This window comes from Anomaloglossus baeobatrachus, unplaced genomic scaffold (assembly GCF_048569485.1).
Source record: "Anomaloglossus baeobatrachus isolate aAnoBae1 unplaced genomic scaffold, aAnoBae1.hap1 Scaffold_719, whole genome shotgun sequence".
In the NCBI taxonomy this organism is placed as follows: Eukaryota; Metazoa; Chordata; class Amphibia; order Anura; family Aromobatidae; genus Anomaloglossus; species Anomaloglossus baeobatrachus.
Genome location: NW_027445095.1, coordinates 96,466 through 105,226, shown reverse-complemented (window position 1 = coordinate 105,226; position 8,761 = coordinate 96,466). Strand labels below are relative to the sequence as shown.

At 42.1% G+C, this 8,761-nt stretch overlaps 1 long non-coding RNA gene across 1 annotated transcript in view; it reads left to right on the top strand.

Moving 5' to 3' along the window:
* The first annotated feature begins 465 nt into the window (after nucleotides 1-465).
* LOC142287275 (uncharacterized) overlaps nucleotides 466-8,761 on the top strand; it is a 75,573-nt gene continuing 67,277 nt past the window's right edge. Inside the window, exon 1 of the long non-coding RNA XR_012748267.1 lies at nucleotides 466-623. This is a non-coding gene — a long non-coding RNA (uncharacterized LOC142287275). The remainder of the gene's footprint in view (nucleotides 624-8,761) is intronic.

Sequence of the window (8,761 nt, the reverse complement as noted above, 5' to 3'; positions counted from 1 at the left end):
CGACAACCTATCAGCACAATGGATGTATTTTTAGTATGATGCTGTTTTACATACATGCACATACTGCCTATACTGTAATTATGACATACATATTTATAGTATTATTACTATTACTTATCTTTACATTTTGAGGAATATGTGCATCTATTTAGATTGATTCTTATATTGTATATGTGTGTGCTGATTTGGCTGTGGCAATGTATTAAGCACATTTAGTCCCCGCGACACCACTATGAGCACTTTCCTTCTTGAGGTTGCCCCTGTGTGCGGAGGTGACGCGTTCCTCCTGTTATCAGGAGCAATCTCGATGATGTGCGATCACAGTGGTAATAAACCATGTGACCATGTGATTCTCATGTGACCTACACTGCTATGACGCCAACGCTGTGAAGCCAGGCCTCTACAACAGCATCCTCTGATATTATTAGAGTGGTGAGCGCATGCTCGGTGACGTGTGTTACGTAATTGATCACGTGGTCACTCACAGGTCCTTTTATAAGGTCTTGCAAGGCTATGGAGACTATCACAAACCTCTGAGAAGAAGCGGACAATCCGCCTGAGAAACGGCTGTCAGGCTCTTCCCTTCAGTCCACATGCCCTGCTTATACCCCTGAGACTACTGGGTAAGACAACTTTGCTGCAAACACATTATAATTAAGAGTGCAAGTTACCATGATATTCTCTACATGAGCACAATCTTTATATTCATTACTAACGCTGTGATTAGATGTTGCTACACAGGCGACCTCTTGTGGGAATTAAATGTATTTTCCCTTTACCACTGTACTTTATGTCTTTACCAATTTGAGCAGATGATTGAATCTATTATATATAATATTCTGTAGGTTTAGCTTGGGCACTGTGTCCAATTCCTGTCTTGTATTAAATCTTGTATTGTTTTAATAAATATTTTTGTAATTGTTTAATAAAGATTCATTAATTATACATGTAAAATCTCCATTGTTTTTTAGTTTGCAGCTGATCAGCCTTGCCTATTTTCATGCCAGAAATATTTGGAGAAACAAATTGACTTGGCAAAGGGCTCCATTAATAAAGCGAAAATTAAAGGGGATAATGGGCAACCTGGCGTGACCTATTTGTAGTAGGGACGGGTTAGAAAGTACAATTGATGAGTAAATTTGTGCAGTGGTCAATGTGTTAAGTACCATAATTGAGGACGAGATAGGACCAGAGATGCCAAATTTTATGAGCACTTCTTGGAGGTAACCCCAGTGTAATCGATTGAATGCTTTCACCGCATCCAAGGACAGAAGCAAATAAGGCATTCCACGAAACCCCACCTTAGAAATAATGTTGGTAACGTGACCTGTACCTTCAGCAGTTTGACTTTTTACAAAACCCACCTGATCCTGTTCTGTAAGTGATAAAATATTAAGATTAAGAGATATGGCTTTAGTGTATAGTTTAGATCTGAATTTTAAAGGGTTATTGTCTTTAACGTTGGCTGGCTTAGGTAGTGTAATAATGAAAGCCACAAGCATTTTTTTAGGATACAATTTAGTCTTAGCGGCTTTATTAAAGTCTCACTAAATAAGGAGCTTGCAGCAATTAATATTTCTTATCATATTCGTTTGTGACACCATCCAGTCCTGGGGCTTTGTTAAGCTTTAATAACTCTACAGCTTTTATTTCTTGAAAGGTAAATGGTTGGGAGACAGTTTGTATGTTCAGGATTCAATTGAGTTACCTTTATTTTATTCAGAAAGGAAGCTCTTGTAATCCGGATGGAGAGTTTTGGTATCTGTTTCCAAGATGTATAATTTGTGATAATTAGGAAACTCATTGGTAATGTTCTGAGGATCTATTAATTTACATTTGTCAGATGAGTAGAAGAAAGATATACGGGATGGAGCGGTTTAAGATTTTGTTTGCTAAAAAGGGAGCTTCTTACTGTGCCAATAATGACAGTACTTTTTTAGCGTTTGTTCATGTTGGTGAACTTTCCTCCCACCTCTCCTCTAACTCTCTCTTCGACAACCTCCAGTCCGCCTTCCGTCCACATCATTCCACTGAAACTGCCCTGACTAAAATTACAAATGACTTACTTACTGCCAAAGCTAACAACCACTTCTCTATACTCCTACTTCTAGACCTATCCTCAGCCTTTGACACTGTCGACTACTCCCTGCTACTACAGATCCTCTCTTCCCTTGGTGTCAGAGACCTCGCCCTATCCTGGATCTCTTCATACCTTTCCAACCGCACTTTTAGTGTCTCCCACTCCCACACAACCTCTTCATCCCGCCATCTCTCTGTTGGTGTCCCTCAAGGCTCTGTCCTGGGACCCTTACTCTTTTCCATCTATACGTTTGGACTGGGACAACTCATAAAGTCCCATGGCTTCCAGTACCACCTATATGCCGACGACACTCAAATCTACCTCTCTGGTCCAGATGTCACTTCTCTGCTGTCCAGAATCCCAGAGTGCCTATCGGCTATATCTTCCTTCTTTTCCTCTCGCTTCCTAAAGCTCAATGTGGCCAAAACTGAACTGATCATCTTTCCTCCGTCTCACCTACACTCCCTACCTGATCTAGCTATTACAATAAATAACATCACGCCTTTCCCAGCACCCAAAGTTCGGTGCCTCGGAGTGACCTTGGACTCTGCCTTGTCCTTCATACCACACATCCAATCCCTCACCGCCTCCTGCCGTCTTCAACTCAAAAATATTTCCAGAATCCGTCCTTTCCTCAATTCTTAATCTACAAAAATGCTAGTGCATGCTCTCAATCTCCCGCCTCGACTACTGCAACATCCTCCTGTGGTCTCCCTGCTTACACGCTCGCCCCTCTCCAGTCCATCCTTAATTCTGCTGCCCGAATGATCCACCTCTTTCCTCAATACCACCCCGCTTCTCATCTCTGCAAATCCCTCCATTGGCTCTTAATCTTCCATCGCATCCAATTCAAACTACTAACACTGACCTACAAAGCCATCAATAATCTGTCTCCTCCGTATATCTCTGAACTAATCTCTCGCTACACTCCAAAACGTAATCTTCGGTCCTCCCAAGATCTCCGTCTCTCATTCGCTCCTCATGCAACCGACTCCAAGACTTCTCCCGAGCATCCCCAGTCTCCTGGAACTCGCTGCCTCAACACGTCAGACTATATACTACACTTGCAAACTTTAAACGGAACCTGAAAACTCATCTGTTCAGAAATGCCTATAACCTTCAATGACCCCACTGCCCCACTACCGTGCGGAGCTGCCGGACCACCCCCGTGCGGGGCTGCCGCCACACCACCATGCGGAGCTGCCGGACCACCCCCATGCGGAGCTGCCGCCCAACCTACACCCCGCCTACTGTCTCCTCCCCAAAACCCTTTAGAATGTAAGCCCGAAAGGGCAGGGCCCTCTTCCCTCTGTACTAGTCTGTTTATTGAAACTTGTATATGTTTTCTGTATGTAACCCCCCTTCTCATGTACAGCACCATGGAATCAATGGTGCTCTATAAATAATAATAATAATAATAATAATAATGTTGGTAAAAATGTGCATGCAGTTGGTTTTAAAGCTGGGATATCTCTAATGCTCGATCATTGGAAAATTATAATTTATTGAGATTATGGAGGGTACAAAGTTTATTTTGTATATCTGTATAAAGTAACTGCTTATCATTATTGTGGAATGATTGTTTGATAAATTGACCTCTTAAGTATCTTTGTGCGCACACAAGAGAGTCGTATCCAAGACTTCACTATTATCATTTAGTTCAAAATAATCCAGGATGGATTGTTGAAAGTATGGGGAAGAGAGCGGATGATTTAAAATGTAGTTGTTTGAACACCAAATTGGGTTGGGAAAAGGTTTGAATAGCTCTTTTATAGATAAATACAGGCACGATCTGACCACGTTATAGCAGCAAAACACGTTTGATTCAGTTGAAGTAATGCTGCTGTAACATTTAAAAGCTAAATAATCAGTAAAACCTAATCTCATGTTTCTTAAATTTCTACATGATACAGATTATCGGAATTTATACTTCTTAGCTCAAATGGGTTTATTATAATCACCTCACATTTTCAAGGAAACAAAACTTTCCTTTACTAAAGAGGCAGTCGCTTAGATAGCAAAGGAACTGCTCCTCTTTGGTGAAGTGTCAGAATACGGTTGCCAATTTCAAGAGAAGGTTCCACAATTGGGGCCACTTTAGGGAATTCATTCAATCAGGATTTAAATAAACACGCACTAAGATTGGATCCTTACACCTAAACCAACATCTGAACCTATCACACGGCTAAAAGGTACTTATGATGACCAAACTGATTGCATTACAAGTATCCTCAGAAAATATTGGGGGATTCTCAGGGCAGATCCCGATACTTCTGGTTTCATATTTGTATCCCCCTGTCATCTTAAGGAAGGGGAGATCTATCAAGGTCATGTGGTACACAACCATCTCTCTATATAAAAAATAAAAAAGCCGTTACCTGGTTGGACAACATATCACTGGGTGCCTTCAGGTTTGATAACTTTAGTTTTGCCAACATGTCACTCCTAATACTTTTAGAAGTGTTGTTACAAATTGGGTCTATAAAAACGACTTTGCCAATTGTAAAACCACTGGTGTAGTGTAGCTGTGCACCTACACTTGCCCCAAAGATTAAGTAGGAAAAACGACACGACAACTTCAGGTTCATATTAGCGAAAACCTTGGGGATTTTAGACATGGCAGGGAGACCCCTTTGGCACATCATGTTAATGCCGTAGATGGTAGCGATATACTGTTTCATTTCAAAGTAAACTATCCCACAAAGTGATTGGGATGAAAGGATATTGCTAAGGGAAAGCAGGTGGATTTTTTGGCTTGAGTTAAGGCCCTGTCACACACAGAGATAAATCTGCGAAAGATCTGTGGTTGCAGTGAAATTGTGGACAATCAGTGCCAGGTTTGTGGCTGTGTACAAATGGAACAATATGTCCATGATTTCACTGCAACCACAGATCTGCCAAAGATTTATCTCTGTGTGTGTGACGGGGCCTTTATACTCAGCCCCAAGGACCTTAACCAGCAATTAAGCTTTGTTAGATTTATTAAGTCTGTCCAGCTCTAGTGGTATTTACACTTTAGCATACCTTTTACATACAACCTCCATTTCTGGTATAGGCCCTAGTGACCACTGGTATTTTTTATAAATTGATGATCATTTGGTCTTGTATATATTTTTTTTAAATTGTTCGTGCACTTATTGGGATCAAGATTGTATTATTGTCCTGTACATTTTTTGATAATATCCCCAACTAATGAAGAGTATAATCATGTCTGTCCCTTATTATTGCGCTATCTATAGTCCAGATCTACAGTGCTTCTTGTCCACATCAAATATCATGCTGCCTATTTGTGCCCATAACTCATAGGGGTATTTCTACATCTGCTATATCTGTAGTATTATGCGTTTACATACGGTTTTTCCATACAGCGTGCATGCGCAGCTAGCAGGCAGTTGTTGAAACGCATTTGCATCCCACCACTCTCTAGGGTGCGTGATTTCTCATCCCTACTATATGATAGACGTTTAATTCGGCTTCTGTTATTACGTCACATCCGGCGTGCTGCACTAAGTGGAATCCCACGATGCATTCCATTGCCCATCAGGTCACATCAGGTACGCTGTACTCAGTGAAGCCCAAGATGTGATCCACCGCCTATAACGTCACTTCCTACACTCCAGAAGCGATATTAATCCTGGCCATATATGGCGCAGTTTCCTCTAATGCCTGCATATGTTACGGCACAGCGGTGTCACATGCTGTATTTTCTGCATCCTGGTCTTCTTCTCCAATGCACCACACAAGTGGAACCCATTAACTCCAAAACCCTATCTCTCCTATGGATAATGACAAAACAAAGAAAAAATAGTGTCTTTTAGTCCCTAAAATAAAAGTATTTTAATATAAAGATCCAGAGTTCTGTGATCAGTAACCTGTAATGATCAATCTCAGCAGCAGGCGGAGGATGATAGAACTGACATCCTGATATCATTCAGAACTTGTGTTATATATTCTGGATTTTACTGTACTTTTGCATTCTTGGCCATCCATTAAAAAAAAAATGAAAATACCGAATATAAAAGTATCAAACACAGCAATAAATATATGAAGATGACCAAATGTGTAAAGTGAAAAAAAAATGCTAAAAAGGCTGTTACACTAGTGATGTGTCGGTCGGGAACAATCCGATCCAAAGATCCGACTCCTTGCTGTGACTGACAGGAGCTGGATCCTCAGTGAGAGCCACTAAATTCTCTAAACGGCTCTCAGTGGGCGTAAAAAAAATGGGTGTTTGGTGGGCAAAACCCCGCCCACTTAGCAAAGTAATTGGTCAGTTGGGAGTGGGCAGGGTTTAGCAGCGGGTAGGCGGGGTTTCAGCATCGTCAACAAAAGATTAAATGTGTGTTTACCTGTGGTGAACACATAATTAATAGGGAGCCAGGAACGAGCCAAAAGAGTCGGCTCTTTTTGGTAAACGAGGCCATGGGAACCGGATCACCAAAAAGAGTTGGACTGCCCATGACTATGATACACCAATGAAGTGACAAAATTATTCATGAAAAAAATTCTACTAGAAATGAATGTGAAAAACTTGCAAAAATGTGAAGCGCTGAATAAATATATGGCCAGAATATACTGTATATACAGTATATCCATCACTGCCCACACTGTGGGTTGGGACTATCAATATACGGACAATTTGAATTTAGCAATTATAAGGCTCCTGTCAGGTCTGATAACGCTCTTAACCTGCATCTATCGGGTTAATCAGCAGTTTAATACTGTTTGAAAGGTCCTGGCCGATGTACTGGAAATGCGGCTTCGAGGAAAACGTTTACGTTACTTCTCTCAGTAGCCCCCGGTGCTAACACCGCTCACAACACGTGGACAGCCTGCTCTGCACTAATACACTGCACCGCAAGAAGTGAAGGTGCCAGAGCGGTGGCAACAATTTCTCCGGACACGCCTGTATGACTAAAAGCCTACTGGGGGAAAAGTTTATTTTCATTTTCAGTACTGCAGCTGGCATCATCCAAACCATATTAACCTGCAGATATCCGCAGGGTCACTTGAAATATTTTTACCAGGCCTTTGTGGTTGTAAATTAAAAAGTGAGAAAAAAAAATACTTAAATATCTTAACAAGTAAAGTTAAAGAGCACATGTAGTATAAAACCCCAAAATAGCCTTAGTGAAAAAATAGTGGTATATGCTCTAGTCAGGAACTGGTAGAAATGGGGGTATATGTTCTAGTCATGAACTGGTTAATGGTGACTTGTTTTTGTAAAGATGGAGTCAGTACATTTCTAACGGCTCAGCCCTGGTGTCAGCCTCATTCAGACTTCAGCGATTTTTTTAACAAAAAAATTGGTCTGAGTTTCAGCAGTGGGTTTTTTTTGTCAGTTTGTTCAGTCAGATTTTATAATCAAAGTTTGTCCGATTTTTTTCATTTTTTTCTTGGATGAAAAAGCAAAAAAGAAGGGAATTTTGTTTACTTACCGTAAATTCCTTTTCTTCTAGCTCCAATTGGGAGACCCAGACAATTGGGTGTATAGGCTATGCCTCCGGAGGCCGCACAAAGTATTACACTAAAAGTGTAAAGCCCCTCCCCTTCTGCCTATACACCCCCCGTGGTCACACGGGCTGCTCAGTTTTGGTGCAAAAGCAAGAAGGAGGAAAAAACAATTATAAACTGGTTAAAGTAAGCTCAATCCGAAGGAATAACGGAGAACTGAAACCATTCAACATGAACAACATGTGTACACAAAAAAACAGGGGCGGGTGCTGGGTCTCCCAATTGGAGCTAGAAGAAAAGGAATTTACGGTAAGTAAACAAAATTCCCTTCTTCTTTGTCGCTCCATTGGGAGACCCAGACAATTGGGACGTCTAAAAGCAGTCCCTGGGTGGGTAAATAATACCTCATAATAGAGCCGTAACGGCTCTGGCCTACAGGTGGCTAACCGCCGCCTGAAGGACTCGCCTACCTAGGCTGGCATCTGCCGAAGCATAGGTATGCACCTGATAGTGTTTTGTGAAAGTGTGCAGGCTCGACCAGGTAGCAGCCTGACACACCTGCTGAGCCGTAGCCTGGTGCCTCAAAGCCCAGGATGCACCCACGGCTCTGGTAGAATGGGCTTTCAGCCGTGAAGGAACCGGAAGCCCTGCAGAACGGTAAGCTTCGAGAATTGGTTCCTTGATCCACCTAGCTAGGGTTGATTTGGAAGCCTGTGACCCTTTACGCTGGCCAGCGATAAGGACAAAGAGTGCATCCGAGCGGCGCAGCGGCGCCGTACGAGAAGAAGGGAATTTTGTTACTTACCGTAAATTCCTTTTCTTCTAGCTCTTATTGGGAGACCCAGACGATTGGGGTATAGCTACTGCCCTCTGGAGGCCACACAAAGCACTACATCAAAAGTGCAAGGCCCCTCCTCCTCTGGCTATACCCCCCCCGTGGTATCACGGGTTCTCCAGTTTTAGTGCCAAAGCAAGAAGGAGGAAGCCAATAACTGGTTTAAACAAATTAACTCCGAATAACATCGGAGAACTGAAAAACCGTTCAACATGAACAACATGTGTACCCGCAATCAACAAAAAAACATCCCGAAGGACAACAGGGCGGGTGCTGGGTCTCCCAATAAGAGCTAGAAGAAAAGGAATTTACGGTAAGTAACAAAATTCCCTTCTTCTTCAGCGCTCTATTGGGAGACCCAGACGATTGGGACGTCCAAAAGCTGTCCCTGG